The sequence below is a fragment of the Equus quagga genome, unplaced genomic scaffold, assembly GCF_021613505.1.
Source record: "Equus quagga isolate Etosha38 unplaced genomic scaffold, UCLA_HA_Equagga_1.0 593_RagTag, whole genome shotgun sequence".
Lineage (NCBI taxonomy): Eukaryota > Metazoa > Chordata > Mammalia > Perissodactyla > Equidae > Equus > Equus quagga.
This window is the reverse complement of record NW_025800282.1, coordinates 1,334-21,574: the sequence shown is the minus strand read 5'-3', so window position 1 is coordinate 21,574 and position 20,241 is coordinate 1,334. Positions and strand designations below refer to the sequence as shown.

At 43.9% G+C, this 20,241-nt stretch overlaps 1 long non-coding RNA gene across 1 annotated transcript; it reads right to left on the bottom strand.

Moving 5' to 3' along the window:
- Window positions 1-6,527: 6,527 nt before the first annotated feature.
- Window positions 6,528-9,306, bottom strand: LOC124233974 (uncharacterized). The gene is made up of 2 exons (XR_006887197.1): window positions 8,632-9,306; window positions 6,528-7,405 (listed from the first exon to the last, which is right to left on the bottom strand). It is a non-coding gene; the product is annotated as an uncharacterized LOC124233974 (long non-coding RNA).
- Between the last annotated feature and the right edge of the window lie 10,935 nt (window positions 9,307-20,241).

Genomic DNA, 20,241 nt, shown 5'->3' with positions numbered 1-20,241 from the left:
AAACTACCATAGAAGGAATAAGAGCAACAGCAAAAGATTTTCAGGCTCAGGCCAAGGATGTGATTTAGAAATGGGAGCAAGATTTTGAGGGAATAAAAGGAGAAGAAAGATGAACTCAAAAGGTGTGTCTGGTAAGGACAGCTATGAGGAACAGGATTTCCGGGGAAGAAACGAGCAGTCATGACGCTCTCACACTCACCAGGGGAGAGGAGTTGGGAACAGTGTCCCGCAGTTTCCTAGGAAAAGGAAGGGGGAGGGGCCCTGCCCCTTTGCGGGAGGAGACCCCACAGAGCCGGCCAAGTGCTCCATGCCTTTGATGGAGGCCACCGGTCACCCAAACCGCCTAGAACAGCCCTTGCCACGCGATCCAGCGACATGCGCTGCAAAACGTCCTACATCTAAGGTGGGTGGGAGAATGACGTCTTTACTTGACTAATTTCTTCAAGAAATGTAGCTTTTCCGTCTGAATGTGGGCATATGACAGTCCTGTCACTTTGTCACCAACAGAAATTTCTGATTCTTAGGATATCACACGATGGTAGTGTAGCTATCTCCACACAATTCTTGGACTCCAGGTCTTCTGGCGCTGGCGCGGTTAGACAAGGGAGAAGAGCCCAGGCTGCGGCAGCCTGGGGCTAGAGAGACCTGGCAGAGAGGACCGGCGCCCGCCTTTCGTTGGGTAATAGGTGGGCTGGTTCATCTGTCAGATGAAGGGAGGGTGGTCAGGCCCCGCGAGGGACACCGGGTTTTCACTGATCCCAGGTCCTTTTAAGCTATATTTGTCCTGCACGTTCTCTCTTAACTAGATTCTCTCTTCACCTTGTCCTCAATCTCTCGACTTTAAATCAGACGTGGAAAAATCCTGCCTAAATTCCTAAGGTTCACGTTGGTTACTAAAAGGATTCGGTGGAAAGAATCTGTTTTTTCTTTAAGGGTGAAAACAAGTTGTGGAGTTTCAGAGCCTAGATATCTCACAGAGAACATAACCTTTCTTTCTGAGGCTGGGTGTTTACAGCTGCTCCTCCTGGAAAGCTGGTATCAATCCCCTTAAGCCAAATCGCCAGGAACACACTTCTTCTTCAGCAAGTTCGGTCTTTTATTCCTTGCAGCCAGAAAGAACACACCCCACGATCTAAGAAAGAGGGCGTTACAAGGAACGTGTTAGAGGATTTGGGCTTTGGCTGGGTGATGTGGGGAAGGATGGAAGGAGGCAGGGTTTGTTCCATACTGAATACTGTTGTCAGCAGGGGCAATTCTATGAGTGGACTAACGAAGTAACAGCCATTTCCTTAGAAAAAGAGGAGGATGCTTGGGATTTTGTAGGTTGCATAGTGACCTTGTCTTTGCCTGTGGCTGGACAAAATTATGAGGTAGCCTTGTTTTGTCTCATTTTATGCAAGTCTGAGAGTAATCTTGTCTGAGGTTGATATTCTGGATGTGAGATGGTTTATTTCCAGCATGAGAACAAAACGGTCAGGCTGTGAGTGTCAGATCAGTTCAGGGCATCAGAGGCTGGTATTTTTCTTTCTCTCTGGAAATCCCTCAAATAAAGAACCAGGAAAGAGAGCACCCTGGTCTCACAAGCTTTAGGTGCAAAGCTGACTGGGTAACAGTGTGATGTTGGCTAAGTTTCTTGAATTTTCTGTGGCTCAATTTCTCACTTAAAAATGGGTGAAATAGGAGTTCTTCCCCGCTGCGTTGTCCTAGGTTTAAATGAGATGTGCAGGGAAAGCATTGAGCCCAGTGCCTGGCACCGAGTAAATACTCAGTACATCTTAGCTCTTCCCAGTCCATCCCCATCTGCATTGTTGTTACCTGCCTTGTTTTTTCAAACAGCTTCAGACCCTGTCAGGGTATGGATGGACCACTATAAATAAGTGTTCTCCAATTGATGGCCGTGGACTTCGTTCCAGTGTTTTACAAACGATGCTGCATGGGACATCTGGATGTCTATATCTGTATCTATCATTGCTTGTGTAAGTATTGCTCTAGCATCTGTCTCTGGAAAGGGAAGTGCTGGGTTTAGAAATACATTTGTACATGTATAGTTTTGCTAAATCCTGCCCTACTGCCTTGCAAACAAGCTTTACCACTTCATATTCCCACTCATTTAAGAGAATATTCTTTTCTCCACCCTCTTGCCAACACTCGGTAGCATCTGTCCCTACCATCTATTTTTGTCAACGATTAAACCCTTCCTGAGAGAGTTCCTCCAATAAGTTTATGCTCATTCGTCTGACTTCACCGACATCCTGGCAAAGCTGAAATCCATATGATTTTTCTCTGTTCTCTTCTATGTTATGACTGCTCTGTTCTCTCAGATAATCTGGGCCAAGAGACGTGCAAACATATCCCTCCTCCTGGGTGGATGCTGTTGCCTGTTGGGTTTGCACACTGTCCTGGATTTTGAGGGTGAGGGCCTGGTTCATAGATGAGGTTTGAGGTTGCGTTCCCCTGAGTTCCACTGAGAGAGTCCAGGCTGCAGGGCATTGGGAACTCGCTAACCCTAAGGAGTGAGGTGTCCATGACTGGAATCGAGCAGAAGAACACTTGGAAAATAGAGACCTGTAAGTTGAAATTTTCGTTAGAAATGGAGTTCCAAAAATAGAACTGTTCTTTATTTCTAGTCCGAATAGGAGGAGAGATTGCATTCAATGTAAAGAATGTGTTTGGGGAACTTAATATAGTGGCTGTTCTATTGCTCTCCTTGAATTGGTTCACCTGTGCCGGGAACTGGTACTTGCTATAAAACCTTGTCTGGTGAGTTCAGAAGAACAAGGAGCTAAAACATGATCTGACTTAGAAAATAGAGGTAGATGATGGATTCGTAGAGAATGTTATGGGGAGTTAAGTATCGTAGCCTCTTCACTCTTCTAGAGATTTGGTTGGTCCCATTAAAGAGACATTCCTCCAGCGCCTGAAATGCCCTTCATAGTGTCCTTCCTGATACAAGGGTTTGGGAACAGTCATAGGAAGGGGAACACAAGATTTACACGGCACAAGGTTTTTACTGTGGTGCTTTGGTCTTTTTTAGTTTATGGGCATTAGCATACGTGTTTTGAAAATTAAAAAATCAGCAGAATAGAGACAAGCATCTGAATTAGTTTTCTAATGCTGCCTGTTAACAGATTACAAAAACAGTGGTATAAAACAACACACATTTGTCATCTCTCAGTTCTGTAGATCAGAAGTCTGGAAGGACAGGACTGGATCCTCTGCCCACAGAATCGATTGGTGTGTCCTCTCCCTCTGAATAGGTCTGATATTGACCCTGTTGGGGTTCTGACTGTCTCCCATGAGGGCCTGCCCTTGCGATCTCATGCTCCTCTGGGATCCTCTTTATTGACCTGATTTCTCTCCGTCGTGATCTCTTTCCGCTCCCCTGGGCGGCTTAGGAGAAAGCCTAGAACTGTGGAGCCCCAGAACTGACCTCCGCCCTCTCTTTCTCCAAGAGGAGAAGAAAATCACAGAGGTCTTCAGACAGAAATGACCCAGATGAGGGTTGAGATCCCCAGTGATTAGAGCAGAGAGAACCTAAAGGACAGCGGAGGCACTCTAGAAGCCCCGACTGTGGAAGCAGGGTCCTCTTTGTGTCCCACGTCAGGTGAGAACCCTTCCTGGAAAGGGGGACACTTCCCACACAAAGGACACCTTGGACAAGGGACTTACCGTGCTCCAGCTGAGTCATTCTTGCTGCCCCTAGAGCTTTTGGAGGTTTCCATCCTAGATTGTTTGTTTAATGGTGGGGCTCTTTCCTTGCATGAGATTGTCCTTGGAATTTTTTTCGGAAGTGCAGTTTTTTGGGCCTTAACCACAGACGTTTTCAACAAGCGCCACACTGTCTCGGATGTGGATGTCTTTAGCTATGAAGCTGGTGGCCACGGATTGGAGCCCTGTCTACTGCATGATATCTCATTTAATCATCCACCACCACTCTGGTGGTCAATGCTGCCTTCTCTCTTTCACATTCTACATTCTCCTCCATTATACATGAGGTAAATACACTCAAAGAGGGTAATGCAATCCTCCACGCAAGCATTCTGGGTCCGTGGTGGAGCTGGTCTTTGACCCTCTGACTGCCTTTCCCAAGGCCGTGCTTCTATTGCTTCAACACAGACCTGGGATAGGGTTTGCCTGCAGGTGTGGTTGGGACCAGAAGACATCAGCGAAAGTTAGTTATTCCTGGGAACTCTTATTTATCCACTTGGCAAGTATTTCCTGAGAGGTTTATCTGGCGGGCTCTTGTGGAGGCCCTGGGGAGATGGGGTGGACAAGGCAGAGAGCGCGCCTGCTCTCAGGAAGATGATCTTCTGACACAGGAGCTAGACGTTTCACAGATGCTCCCATAAATACATTTTCTTTTTAAAGATCGGTGCCTGAGCTAACAACTGTTGCCAATCTTTTTTTTCTCCTTGCTTTTTCTCCCCAAATCTTCCCAGTACATAGTTGTATATTTTAGTTGTGGGTCCTTCTAGTTGTGGCATGTGCGACACTGCCTCAGCATGGCCTGATGAGCGGTGCCATGTCCGCACTCAGGTTCCGAACCAGTGAAACCCTGGGCCAACAAAGCAAAGCCTGCAAACTTAACCGCTCGACCACAGGGCTGGCCCCCCTAAGTACATTTCAATGGTCGCTGTGATAAATTGTACTTAATACTTGCGTGTGCTGGTCTCATTGTGCCAACTCGACTTGAAAACTGACTGAGTATACATGAGGAGACTATAGAACTGTGATAAAAGAATTGTCCCCGACAAGGTCCTTCAGAGATTTTCGTTTTAACAGTGGAAATACTGATGTTTGATCCAGTGTCCCTTCAGATTCAGAGGTGGGTTCCTGGAGGGTGTGGTAGGTGCTTTTGCACATGGAATCTTGTGGCCGATGCTTTTGTGGTGCCTCTGCCGCCGTCAAGTGGTGAAGGATCCTGGGAAAATCTGCTGTTCTCTCTGGGCCTCAGTTTGCTCATCAATAAGATAAGGTTGTTATTCAAATTCTCAACATCCTTTCCTGCTCGGTTTTCTCTAAGTGCATGGAGGAATGAGTTGTGTGTTAAATGTGCCCTGGGAACTGCAGCCAAGAGCCGACCTTGGTCCCTTCTCTGTTTGTCTCCAGCAGGAGCCTGAGCTGAGCTCACGGGTTGAAAACACAGAACTGAGAGAGCGGATGGAAGAAAGAAAATCAGCAGGTTTGGAGGCTGAGAACAACCCAAAGAATGGTCAGGTACTGGTGGAGCAGGTGGTTGCCAAAGGAGGTGAGAATCAGGCCAAGTTGAGTTCAGAAAAGTCACGGGAAACTGAGGAATGCGTACAGCATCACCCAGCTCCGCATGAGCAGGCCTGAGCTGAACAGCGAGGACTGGGAGAGCAACTTACTCCACGGTGAACCTGTGCACCTGCCAAGGAGATCCAAGGATGGATCGGGGTTGGTTTCTCCTTCTGGGAAGCACCAATTCCAAGAAGAGGAGGAAGCGACCATGAGGCTCTGGCGTAGACCCCGCAGCCTCCACCTTGGGGCTGCCCTCACACTGGATGCCCTCGCAGTAAGTGTGGGCTTAGAGGGGTAAATGATGTTTGAGGAAAGGCTGGAGATGTCCGTTCTTACATTAAACAGTTGTGCCCTAAAGCCAGGAGGGCCATGGCTAGGGAACCCTTGCATCTGAATCAGTGATCCTAATAATGTTCTTCTGTATTTATGTTGAGAAAGGCTTCACACACAATATGTCTTAAATATTTGTTGAGAGCTTATTTTCCCCTATGCTGTGTTAAGAACTTGGAGTTCAGAAAAGAGTGAGATTTCCCTGAGGAAATCAGAGCAGTGAGAGGAAGAATACCATGTGGTAGCTCTCGTAAGCTTGGGTGTCGTGGCAGCCCAGAGGATGGGAGGGAAGGCCGAGGACATCTCTTCCTAATGACAGGGTGAACCATTGAGTGGAAGCCCTGAGGACAGTCCCGTCACCAGCAGAGCTGACCCCAGGTGAGTGTCATAGGGCCTAGAGAGTGCAGGGCAGGCTCCTCTCTAAGGATGGGCATCTGCTACATCCTGAGAGAGAGCAGAGCATTCCTGACAGGACGTTTGGGACAAGAATGTAGTGAGATGATGATTTGCAACCACCTTGATTCGATCAGTGAACGAATGTCACGAGAGCCTCGTCAGGGCTTGACTTGGTGCTGGGAGCCATGAATACAGAGATGAAGAAAATATTCCAGCTTCACAGAGCTCTCAGTCTAGGAACCAGGAAGTCATGAAAAACGTAGTGGTAGTGGGTCATTGCAGGAAGTGGCCAGTGCTGCCTTGGGATGACCTCGCTGGTTGTCCTTCTCCCCTTTCTGTTTCTTCCAGCAGACAGATGACCTTTCCTGGCCCAGTGACCTAGGACCTCAGCCAGATTTCAGCCTCTCGGGATACAAGCAATCAGGCTCCATGTTGGCTCCAAGCAGTCAACACTACCAATGCCACCAGAGAAAACTGCTGATCTCAGTAGTTACTGTCTATGTCCTGGCCAGCTGGAGAAATAAAGAGGCAAGTCTAACTAGGCTTTTTCTTTCATTTTAATTTTTTTCTTTTATTTTTAATGAGGTAACATTGATTTATAACATTCGACAGATTTCAAATATCCTTCATTATTATTCGACTTCTGTTTCCATGACATTATTCACCACTAAAAGTCTAGAGAATCTCCTCCAGAGAGTGTCCTGGTGACCAACCGTCATAGTTGAGTGTCCCAAATATTGGCATGGGCCTCCTTCCTGTGTTTCATTTCACAGATCTTATTTACATAGTAGCCGTATCAAGAGAAAAAACAGAGAGATGGACTCAAAATGACTGAACAATGTGTGATTCGGCAATGAATCTCAAAAACTTTCAAGATCCCACTCAGAGAGTGATGTTTTCGGGAATACAATCCATGGTTGGGGTGTAGTGTCATGTAGTGAGAGAAAATCAATTGCATTTAGCAGCACTCACTGACTTGTAAAAACAACACCTTCCCCAAATGACCCAAATGATGACTGCATAGACCAAATAACGAAGAGAGCCACTGATTTCCACTGATCTTACAGAAGCAGGAGGTCCTTCATGCGCTTAAACAAGCCGGGAAAACGGCTGGGTCTCTAGGGCCACGAAACAAAACAAATCCCACTGTGGGTGCCGTAAGAGGCAAAACAGATTTTATGGCAGTGGCCGCAAGATGGCAGAGAAAATGGCTTGAGGCTTTTGGAGTCGCAAACGAGTTGGCTCAGAAGAACAGGACATCTTAGAAAAACATGTTTGGCAAAATTTTGGACCCCGTGGACACTAAATGTTTAGCCAGGGATCTGCGGTCATTCTGTCTAGAATTCATTCTGTATTCTCTTGGACCAACAGTCACTTTTACAAAGGAGGTCAGGAAGCTGCACATCAGCACACACACCTGAAATGGAAACGGTGTATTTTTTCAAAAAAGCCAGGACAACAGAGAAGTTATTTCTCATTTCCAAATTGGAGTTTTTGACCTAACTGAAGAATTGACTGCCATAGATATTAACTACTCATGATGCTCACAAATATGCTGACTTAAAGAGAGTATGATAACTTTGATAAATAGCAATGGAAAACAACTGCTTTTACTGTTAGCACACCGTCCTCCAGGAATGTCCGTGGAAGTAGTGAGCGACATTACAACACCTGAACGCCCAACAGCAAACAGGTCAAAGAAGGAGGAGACAGTCAGCCCAATGTATAGAATTACGTGTAACGTACACAACTGTGAGTTGGTTGGTAACAAACCAATGGGAGAAGTCTATGTTTATATCGACTCCCGGGTCCTGTCAAATGGGCAGAGCGTTGGGAAACAAAACATTGGACTGTACAAAGAAAGTCAGTTTGGACACTGCCTTTAGAAAACGATTAAACAGATATAAAGAAAACACATCTAAAGGTGTTTGTGAGCCATGTTTTAGCCCAGCAAGAATAAGCTTTAGGAGAGATCCATAATGACAAATAGATGCTTTGGTCTTTCAGAGACAAGTCGTCTGACCCACTGGGAATGAGACCTGTGAGTCATCCAGGTGAGCAGGCTTTACATGACTGGCTGGAAAGCTCAGTGACTGAAGAGAGAACTGAAATATGATGCACACACCAGTCATGGCGTAATTTGGACGGAAGATCTTTCACCCTCTTTTGGGGGGAACGAAGCTGGTGCAAAGGGACTACAGATTCTGTTGCAGCCACAGGGCTCCGATCCTTACAGACTGATGGGAGTGGACGCCTACTTCAGAGATGGTATAGGAGGCAGTGTCTAAGCAGGAACTTATGATATTTGAGGGCTATATCTTTGCATAGCGTTCGAAAGATTCTGGCAGGACATAATGCTGGAATAGATTATGGCAGACTAAATGAAATAACACGGGCGCAGACTGCCCCCTAAATCTCGCAACTGGCGTCGCAGCTGGATACAAGGACAAACTGGCAGCCTCACCCACCGAATGCTCACTTTTAAGGAAATCTTGCTGATGAACACACAAAACCTTTCACGTTCGTTAGTCCACAACAGCCCTCCTGCAAACACCTCCCGGCCGCAGGACTCAACATGGGTGTTGATTATCTTCTTTGGCCTGATGGTCAAACCTCAATTGATGTGAAGAAGATTCTTCTCACCTGGCAAGTACACAAGTCCCCAAAACTGTGGTCTCTGCCCGATCTGGCTTGATTCTGAAGCATTTGTTTCTAGCAGGATACGCGGTCAATATACAAAAATCTATTTCATGTCTATGTAATTCCAGTGCACAACTGAAATGTAAGAAATAATAGCGTCAAACAAACGAAAGTACAGGACGTTGGTGAAAGAAATTGATGACGACCTAAAACATGAAGACCAATTCCCTGTTCGTGGGTCAGAAGACTCATTATTTTTGAGATGTCAGTTTTCCCCAATTGGGTCTATAGATCCAACCCCAGCCAACTCAAATCTCAGTCAGCATCTTAGGGAGACAGGAATGATGTGATTCTAAATGAATATAAAATGACAAAGATCTAGCGTAGTGAAAACATTTATAAAATGAAAATACAATGTTGGAGGGCCAGCTCTACCTCATTTCAAGAACTATTAGAGAGTTATTTTGTTCAAAGCAGTACGGAATTGGTGTAATGTTAAGTCAACAGATCGATGGAACAGAACACAGAGTCAAAAAGTAAACTAATACCTATAATGAGACTGATTTTTTACATTTTTATTTATTTATTTATATTTTTCTTGAGTAAGAGTAGCCCTGAGCTAACATCCGCCGCTAACCTTCCTCATTTTGCTGAGAAAGATTGTCCCTGAGCTGAAATCTGTGTCCTTCCTCTACTTTATATGTGGGATGCCTGCCACAGCGTGGCTTGAGGAGCAGCGAGGAGATCGCCGCCCAGGATCCGAACCAGTGAATCCCATGCCACCGTTGGAGCACACGAACTTAGCTGCTACACCACTGGGCCAGCCCCAGGAGACTGATCTTTGGCAAATGCAAAAAGACACTGCAGTGGGGAAAGATAGTCTTTTCAACAAATGATAAAGAATGATCTTTTTCAAGCTTTTCAACTAGTGGTTGTTTATATCTACATGAAAAATACTTAAATAAATAGAATCCATGTCTCACAGGATATCCAAAAATTAACTCAAAATAGATAATAGATCTAAATGTAAACGTTAAAACTGTAAAACTTCGGAAGAAAACAAAGAGCAAAATTTTTGTGACTTTAGGTTAGACAAATGTTTCTTAGATTGATACAAAAAAACATAATCAATAAAAGAAAACATTGAGAAATTGACTGTCACAAAAATGAAAAACATTTGCTTTTCAAAAAACACTGGTAAGTGAATGAAAAGTCAAGCCACTGTGAATTGAAAATATTTGTAACTCACTTATGTCAGAAAGGACTTACACCCAGACTATACAGGAACTCTTAAAACCAAATCATAAAAAGGCAAACCAATTTTAAATTGGGTGGAAGATTTGTATAGTAATTCTGGAAATAGGCAATGTAAGCTATCCATCTTTCATCTACTTTTGTGAAATTGCTTTGATAATTCAAGATCATTTGCGTTTCCATATAAATTTCAGAATCAGCTTGTCAGTGTGCCAACAAACCTGCCGGAATTTGGAATGGGACTGTAATAGATCTGTGGATCCCTTTGGGGAGAATTGACGTCTAAAGCATCTTGAGTTTTCCAATCCACAACAAGTTTCTCTCTCCATTAATTGAGTTCTTTAATTTCTCGAAGTATTGTTCTGTAGTTTTCACTGGACCTTTCTTACACATATTTTGTCTGGTAAGATAATGCAGTGAGAGAATTGGTCAAAAGACTTGAGGAAATACTTCTCAAAAGAAGATATGCTAATGGCCAAAAAGCACATGAAAAGTTGCTCAACTCTGTCATCCGGGAAATAAATTCATCCTGCAATGGTTCCCATTCCCCATCCATCAGCATGACTAAAATTAAAGAGACTGGAAATACCACATGTGGTGAGGGTGCAAAGCAACTAGAAATCTCTTGCACTTGTGGGAATGAAAAATGGCACAACCACTTGGAACAGCTGCACCACAGGTAAACACACACCAGTCACGGAAAAGCCACTCCACTCCTAGGTGTTTACGCAATATGTTCACACAACAATCTGCACACGAATATCCACAATAGCTTTATTCATAATGGCCAAAACCTGGGAACTGCACAGATGTCCATTAATAGACGAATGTATAAATAGACACGATACAGCCAGACAAAGGAATACCCCTTAGCAATACAAAGGCATGAACTGTTCATGCGTGGAGTAACGTGGATGGATTTTAAAGTCATTATGCTGCATGAAGAAGTGCAGACATGAAAGAGTACATGTATGGTTCCATTATATAAAGTCGTTAAAAATGCAAACCCATCTGTAATGACCGTGTTGCCTGGGGCTGGGGGTTGAGGGAGTGATGGACTGCAAAGGGGCGCAAGGAAGGTCACGAGCTAATGGAAATGCCCTGCGTCATGACGGTGGCAGTAGTTTCATTAGCGTATAGTCCGTCAGATGCATTTAATTGTATCCTTTAAAGTGGTGCAGCCTATTGTACCTAAATTATACCTCAGCAGCGTTCATATCATAATCGGTTGTATTTCTCCATTCTAGCCATGAGTTACTGAGAACACAAAATTCAGTAAAACAGTATAAAGATTACCATCCACAATCATTAAATGCCTTAGAACACATATAATAAACACCCCTGAAAACTATGACTGAGAGAAATTAAAGAAGATCTAAATAACTCGACCCAAATCTATGAAATTCATAGACTGGAAGCTTCAATATTGTTAGAATGACAGACCAACATTATCCCAATTAATATTGCAGCAGGCATTTTTTGGGTAGATTTTCAAGCTAATTCTAAACTGTACATGGAAGTGAAAGTACCTAGAATAGCGAAGACAACCTTGAAGGAGAATTAAGTTGGAGGACACACTCTACTACATTTCAAAATTCACTTTAAAGCTATAATAATTACAACATTGTAATATTGGTGCAAGTAAACACAACACAAGCAAATCAATGTGAAAGAGTCAAGAGTAAAATATTTACCCACATACACACACAATTATTTGATTTTTTTTTAATAAAGTCACCAATACGTTTCACTGGGGAAATCAAAGACTTTTCCATAAAAAGTGTTAGAAAAAATGAATATTTATTTAAAAATAAGTTAATATGAAAAACCACGTCCAACCGTACATTGAAGTTAATTGGAGATGTGAAAGTTAAACCTATAAAGCCTTTGAAAAAAATGCGAATATTTTCATGAACCATGAAGAGGCAAAAATTTCTTAGGCACAATACCCAGGAACTCGCTATAGATGAAAAATGGATCAAAGTGGATTTCATAAAGTATCGATTCTTTAGCTTATCAGACATGACTATTTAAAAAGTGTAAAAGCAATTCATAGACTAGGAATAATTACTTGCAATACTTATATCTGATGAGGAACAGTAAATCCTATAAAGTCAGAAGGAAAATTACAAACAACCTCATTTATTAATGAGCAGATTAGAAAAGCCACTTGGCATAATAAGAGAGTCACTTGGCCAGTAAGCTTTGGAAAACCGAGATGGCAAACCACTACACAGCCTGCAGGATGGCTAAAATTAAAAAGACTGAGAATACTAAGTGTTGGGGACTATACTAGAGAGACTGGAAGTGTCCTGTATTTGGGGGGAAATGTGAAAGGATACAACTCCTTTGCGAGAGTCTGTGTCAGTTTCGACCCTTTCCCCAGGCAATTCTGTTCCTAGGTCTATGTACCCAGGAGACGGGGTATCTCCACAAGTGAATGTCCCCACCAAAACTCATATATGAATATTCACAGTTGCTTCATGCATAATAACCAAAAATGAATCTGTCCATCATCGGAAAAATGGGTAATGAAATTGTGCTATAACCATAAAAGAGAATATTTCTTGGCAAGTAAAAAACCAAGTTATTGACATGGTAGCCTGTCAAGATTGAACCTCCAAACCAGATATTGAGGGAAAGAACACAGAACGAAAGAGAGATACTGCATCATTGCATTTATAGGAAGGGCAAAAATAAGCAAAATTAATCTACGGTGAGAGAACGCAGAATAGTTTCTCTGTGGGGGATGGGTCTTGACTGGCAGGGAGTGCGATAGAAGTCTTGGGGGTGATGGAAAATGTTCTGTTTCTTGGTCTGGGTGGTGATTACACAAGGCCTGTGCATGCTAAATTCATGGAGCTGTACTCTTAAGTTTTGTGCATTTTCTTCTAGGTAAATTATACCTCAATAAAAAAAGTTAGCAATAAAAAAGAGAGATGATGACAGAGTAAAAAGAGTGACAAATGACAGAAAATGGATAATAAATGTTGGACGTAAAAATAATAAGAATCCCTTGAGAAGGAACCCAAAGCAATGGAACAGAACAAACACTGAAAAGTATAGTTTAACCAAAAAAGATAATGAAATTTAAAAGTTCTAATAATATTAAAGTGACACGCTGCTACCTTGGGAAAATCACCCTAGAACCACAAACGCTGAGATTATTCCAGCAAAAGTACTGCCACTCAGTTTGACATCATGGTACGAGGCTGACTTCGAAGGCCAAAGAGAAATGGTTTCTAGTGCTCAATCCTCTGCTCACTCGATGTGTGATCTTGGGAAACTGTGTCGTCTTTCTGGGTTTTCTCAGAAGAGGATAAAACCTGACTAATAGCATAGCTGGAAGGACCTGCAACTAGAACATACAGCTATGTTATACAACTATGTACTAGGGGGGCTTCAGGGAGAGGAAGAATAAAAAACCTGACTAACAGGCTAGTTCATAGGATTAAACATGAACACCCGAACAATAATAGGCCCTAAGAACATACGTGACTTTGAGTCCTCCTTTACTCACTGTAAATCTGTAGCCAGAAAACTATGGGCAGAGAGCACATTAGTTGTTCTTAAAAAAACACTTTTCCACCATTTCTGGAAAGAAGTCCTGGATGCAGTAAAAAGAATTGGAGAGGAACAAGAGCCTTTTGAACAGCCATCCCCAAACCCTGAAGCGGGGCTCGTTTCCATCAGAGACCAGAGAGGAAAGTCTTGCCTAAGCCCAGCCCCTGCAGTCTTCCCCGTCTGGAGGGGACTGAGGGCGTCCACTCTAGCCCCAGAACAATCAGGGCTCCCAAGGGTTTCTCAGAAAAACAATCAGTTGCTCCACTCTAAAGGTACTGAACAATTTTTGAAACCAGGAGAGGTCAAGCAGAAGCTGAAGCACAAAACCAGAACTCTCTCCTGAATCAATGCCAGGATGTCAATAAATACCATTTCCCAGATCTCTGTTCTTTTTTTTTTTTTTTGAGGAAGATTAGCCCTGAGCTAACTGCTGCCTATCCTCCTCTTTTTGCTGAAGAACACTGGCCCTGAGCTGACATCCATGCCCATCTTCCTCTACTTTATACGTGGGACGCCTACCACAGCATGGCTTTTGCCAAGGAGTGCCATGTCTGCACCCGGGATCTGAAGTGGCGAACCTCGGGCCACCAAGAAGCAGAACATGCCAACTTAAACGCTACGCCACCGGGCCGGCCCCCCAGATCTCTGTTCTAGTACGTGGATGCTCCATCGGAGTGGTGGGCAGGCCTGTGAATATCAATCAAGAAGGATATAAAAATATATCAATTTATAGGAATCAAAATTCAAAAATGTCCCCCTATACTAACCCAGGAAAGTTCTAATTCAAAGCAATGTGTTGAAAAAAAACAGAGGTTTAGATCTTTGTGACCTTTGATTAGGTAATGATTGCTCAGATCTGACAGCTAAAGCAAAAACAATCAATGAATAAGTAGATCGACTGGACTTCACCAAAATTAAAATTTTCTGTGCTTCAAAGGATGCCAACAAGGAAGTGAAAAGACAACCCACAGAATCAGCGAAGACAGCTGCAAAACATGTATCCGGTAAGTGTGTAGTACCCAGAAAATTTAATGGACTCTTACAATGCAACAGTAAAAAGACAAATAATCTATGAATGGAAAAAGCATTTGAATAGGCAGTTCTCCATAGAAGATGTACAAATGGTCAATAAGAACATGAAAGGACGCTCAACGTCGTTAGTCATTAAGAAAATGGAAATCAAACCCACAATGAGATACCACTTCACAACCACTAGTATGATGTATTAAAAGACAGGAATAGCAAGTGTTGAGGAGGATGTGGAGAAACTGGAATCCTCGTGCGTTGCTCGTGGGAACGTAAAATGGCACAATTGCTTTGGCAAACAGTTTGTCACTTCCTCAAAGTTAAATATAGAGCTGATGTAGACATAGCAATTCCACTCCTAGGTATACATCCAAGAGAACTGAACACATGTGGTCACAAACAAACTCGCACATGAACATTCATAGCAGCATTATGCATAGCAGCCCAAAGTAGAAACAACCCAAATAGCCATCAACTGATGAGTGAACAATATGTAGCATAGCCATAAATGAAATTGTATTAAGGCATGAAAATAGTAAGAGTACTGATACATGCCAAACCATGGGTCAACCTTGAGAACAGTATGCTAAGAAGCCAGACACAAAAGACCACATGTTGAATAGTTCGTTTTAGAAGAAATGTCCACATTCGGCAAGTCCATAGGGAGAGCAGGTAGAGAAGTGGTTGCCAAGGGCTGGGAGAATGGGAGAACAGGCAGTAACTGCCAATAGGTATGGCGTTTCATTCTGGAGGTAATGAAAACATTCAGAAATTAGGTAGTGGTGAGAGTTTCACCACCTTCCAAATAGATTGAAAGTGACTGACTTGTACACAAAATGCTGAATTTTACTGTTTATGAATTATGCCCTGATGATGATAATAAGGCAGCAATGTGACTTTGCACAGTCCCATGCCCTGTATTTTCGTGAAACAATGTGTCTCAAATTAATAACCAGTGGCCAGAATATGATGCTGTTAGCCTTTTGTGAACAATATATTGGATGAAAAAATTAAACTCGGGAAAATTTTGGTAGCAATGAGGTATAGGCGAAGAAAGTACCTCCTAGGGAAGACATGACACGAGAATGAACTGGAAAACGTGGGAAGAAGATTTGGGGGCAGAGGGGGACTGCGTTTTTAAATGAGTTGTTCATTCCTTTATACGATACTCTGCTGTTGTCCTACACTTTTTAATGGATATAGAAAAAACGGTAGAAGAACATCATCATGAGAGTCTAAAAATTTAACATCTTTCACTTGTGGAAAAACCTTAAGCTCTGTTTGAATTTAAGGAGAAGGTTGGGTGACTTCATGACAGCCCTTAAGAAAATAAAACTTGTTGGGAAACTATTTCTGCCTTGATGTTTTTGTAAACATACAAGAACGAACACTGAGAAACTGTTCCGCTTAGACATGTCTTGGAAAGAAATATTTGGGTACTATCAGCACAAGGGTAGACACCTCTTGAGAGTGGCTGCTGAGGGTGGCCCCATCAGTGGTGACTTTCAGAAGAGACCAGGGGGCCTTGTGTATCCTCGCGGCCTAGGCAACTGGAAGGCAGGGGCTCCTAAGATTCCATGACACCCCCCCACCTTCCAGTTCTGTTATTGAAACTCCAGACCGTTACCTGGCGCGCTGGCTCCTCCCTCCGTCACTCGTGTTGGAGTGTGAGCTAGAGGCAGTGCCTTTGGCTCTGAGCTCTGGCGTCTTGAACCTTGTTTTGGGGGTTACAGACTCTCAAGTGCTGTGGGGTGTTGATCACGTTGTTGCCAACAGTAAGTTAAGAATTCCTGACTCCTCACCCCTCAGTCCTCATTAAACCTATTTGCTTTCACTTGTTTTTAACCCATTCTGTGTTTGGGTCTTTTCTCCCCAGTCCCCGCCCTACCTCTTCTGCCCCACGTCACCATGGCAGTTTCTCTCGGCCCTGTGTCTGATCCGGGGGCCGAAATGACCCTCCTGGAAATCAACCAGGAGCTTCAGTCCCAGCTGGAACAAAGCAAACAGGACTTTCGAGACCTCAAACAGAAGTTCCTTGTCTCTGAGTCCACTGCCTACATCCTGGCCAACCAGCTGCAGAAATACAGTAAGTCCTACAGGGTCATGGTCAGCAGAGGGATGAGTGACCACCGTGTTCCCCCTAAGAAACTAAAAACTCTCCAGACCTTTTCTTCTGTTCCCTGAGGCAAAATAAACTTCATTCTGACCACAGTCCAGGGAAGGTACAAGTGGGTATTTTACCCTCAGTTTGCTGAGCATGGACAAACCGAGGTCCGAAGAGTTGAGGGACTTTTCCAGATTGGCAGTGAGGTGTAGGGTGGGATTAGGGAAAATCCCAGTGACAGATTCCTGATGCAGGCACAGAACTGCGTGTTTCACTCTGGAACAGGCTAACCTGTTTCTCTCAGCATCCTCCGTGTACGGAATCAGATCCTGCAGCACTCTTGGCCTAAGTGTCCGGGACTAATGAGCTCCATCAGTTCAGGCTTCTCTGAGGTCCCACTGGCAAAGCTCTGTGCTCCTTACACTGGGGAGATGGGGTGACGGTACACACCGGGGGAAGCAGGTGATGTTCCCTGCTTTACAGGAGCCTGAAGATGAGTGTGCTCCTCGCTGACACTGTGGTATCCATGAGTGACGTCATCCAGCAGAGACGACCCTGCTGAGCGGGAAGCCGTGCTTCCTGAGCACAGGCTTTTCTTTGAGGCCAAGGAAGCCACTTTGCCTCTTGGGGTGAGGTAGAGGGTGTCTCTGGGGAAATGAGAGAATCCGTACCCCCTCTTCTGTGTCTCTTTGAGCTGGTGAACCTTTGGTGATGCAGGACTGCCAGCAGGTCCGGGTGACCTTGAGGGTCTGGGCTGTGAGACATGGCCCAAGTGAGAATGACGCTAAGTGGGGGTGGCCACCAGCCCCAGTAAAAACTCAAACCAGTGTCTGGGGCAGGCCCTTCCCTCCCACAGTCAGCCTCGCAATTGGAAGCTCAATCACCTGTTCAGTAAGAGGGGCTGTGGTGACCAAAGGGATCGTGAGAACAGGGCCTCGTGCCAAACAGAGTGATTAGAAGGGATCTCGACGACTCGGAGTCTGGATGGGTGTTATTTTCCAATAAACCATCGTGGGAGTGGTGAACTTCAAATGACTGACGCAGCGAAAAGTAAACATTGAAACCTGCAATTTAAGAAAGTGAAGAGATGAGGTTTTGAGAAAGGACTCAGTTTTCCTTACAGCTTTTTTTTATAGGTGTAGCATAACTGTAGGAAACAAATTTTGAAGATGATGAAGAAGAAAGATGTCACCCAAGATCTTGTGGCGAGGTAACACAGTGCATTGGTGAAGACTGAGCTACTCTTCCTGGGCTCAGATCCAAGCTGTGGCTTTTTCTGAGCCTCAAGGTTTCCTCCTCCGTTAGTATGGCGCTGTCATAGTGCCTACTTCTGTGAGCGGTTGCAATGAATCACATGAGTTATTTCTGTAAAGTTACTAAAACAGTTCTTGACACACAGGAAACACTATTGATTAGTTCTTTCTTGTACTACTTGGAATTGAAAACAACTTCTTCAACAGCTTGTGCCTATTTCCTTCAGGGACTGATGGTTATGCCTTGTATTTTTCAGAATTGCATTCATATACATTTATATTTCATCGTGAAGGTACTTGTCCTTGAAATTCTGAGCTCAGAGGACCCAACAATCAGTAGGCCCAGGGGCCTTCCCGAGCACACAGGGATCGCTACTTCATGCCGCTGCTTAGTGTTTTACTCAAGAGGCTGCAAGTCTTGGTAAAGTGGCCCAGGACTCGGGGTCAGTCTCAGGGCATGTGACTTCTGACCTTGCCAAACGTCAGCTAATCTTGTCTGGTCACTTTCTCTGCCTTGGAGCTTCTCTTTGCTCAGCTCTCAAATGAGGAGTGACCAAATGCCGTGTATTTGGGAGGCTGAGCAATAGAAGGTGGAAATCTCAGTGGAGAGCCTGGTGCTGGGGTTCTATCTCCCTCTGAGAGAAGAAGATGGAGCCTGCCTCCTCCCTTGCAGGCAGTGACCCCAGCAGCATGGCCAGCTTTCCACTGAGGCCGGCCTCTCTGTCTTTCCTCAGAGTCTGGAGCGTGCAAAGACATCATTGAATCGGTGCTGGGGGAGAAGCTGCAGTTCCAGGAGGGGAAGCCCACAGAGAAGTCAACGTTAGCGGAGAAGCTCAAGTAAGGGGGGCTCTGTGCTGGGCGTCTGCTGGGAAGTTGTAGGCATCTCTGAAGGGGGCAAGGAGCAACTCTGGGCCAGGAGAATGGCCCAAATTTTCATGGCAGCCACATGCATACGAATTTGCATAACACCATTAGAGAACAATAATTGGTAAACTATGGACTCCAATTACTCAAAGGTTCCTTGAGTCTTTTTTTAAAATATAACTTATTGAGGTGAAATTCACAGAACCTAAAGTTGGCTAAATTCGAGTGAACCATTCAGTGGCATTTAGGACATTCAGGATGTGGTGCAATCACTACCGCATTTACCTTTAATCACAATCACCTCCTGACTGACTACAGTTTGTCAGACTTTCTCTGAAAAAAAGCTGTCTTTCTAAAGGTTTTGAGAAAGCTCCACACTGTTTTCCACAGCGGCTGCCCCAATTTATATTCCCAACAACAGTCTAGGAGGGTTTCTTTTTCTCCACCTCTATACGGAATCTAGAAAACAAACCAAACCAAACAAACAGACTCATAGACACAGGAAATAAACTGGTGATTACCAGAGGGAGGAGGGGTTGGGGGTGGGTGAAATGGGTGAAGGGGATTAAGAGGTACAACCTTCCAGTTACAAAATAAGTAAGTCATGGGGTTGGAATGTAGAGCACAGGGACGGTAGTCCACAATATTGTAACAACTTTGCATGGTGACAGTCTTACATCTATTTCGTTTACCCGTTCTCAAGAGTTATATTTACATCGTCCACAAAAACCTCATGAGACATTAAACAAAATCAGCTGTTATTCTAAGTTATTACTCTTGTTGACAAATTTTGTAACAGAGAGAACATGAGCTCATTTGACGAGTAAACCCAGGCTGTATGTCTGCATTATATCCACTGCTGATAACTCTGAGAACATGTCTATTTTAAATCAAACCAGCACACTTAAACAGGCTTTTATTTCCCAAAGTTCATTTTAGATCCTGTTAAATAGCTTTGTCTTTTAGAAGGTTCTGTCTGTCAATTAAAGACTGTGTTCCGTTCTAAGAGATTTTGAATCCTCTCTTGGAAGGGTGACCCCTCAGGTGGACTCGTCTGAAGCAGAGGTTCCCCAGAGTGGCCATTATAATTCCAAATTATCTCAAAAGTTTCCCTATTTTCAGCTGTTTAGTTTCAGATGAGGCATTTTGGGGGAGTTGAAGTGGCAAATCTCAGTGAGAGAAGAGAAAGAAGCAGCAGGCTTGGCTTCTGCCCTGGCATGTTTAATTATTTAATGATTTTTCTCTTAAAGAGGCAGTAAAATATTTCTTATTTTCTTTAGAAGCATCAAAAGATTAAAATAGGCTTCCTGTTGTAGCTGGCTTGTTCCAATTGCATGTATCGGTTTGAGTAAACTGAAACTGCCTCATTTTGGCCATTGTAAAGTGAGATCTCCTCTACATGTTCGATTCGCAGAGCCTGAAGGGTGGGTTTATGAGCTCTTGCAATATCAGGCAAGGGACACGTTCCCCAGCGATACATAATGTTTATTCCCACTACAGAATCTATAATGCAATGCAGCAAAACAGATGTAATTGTTTTACAGAAGG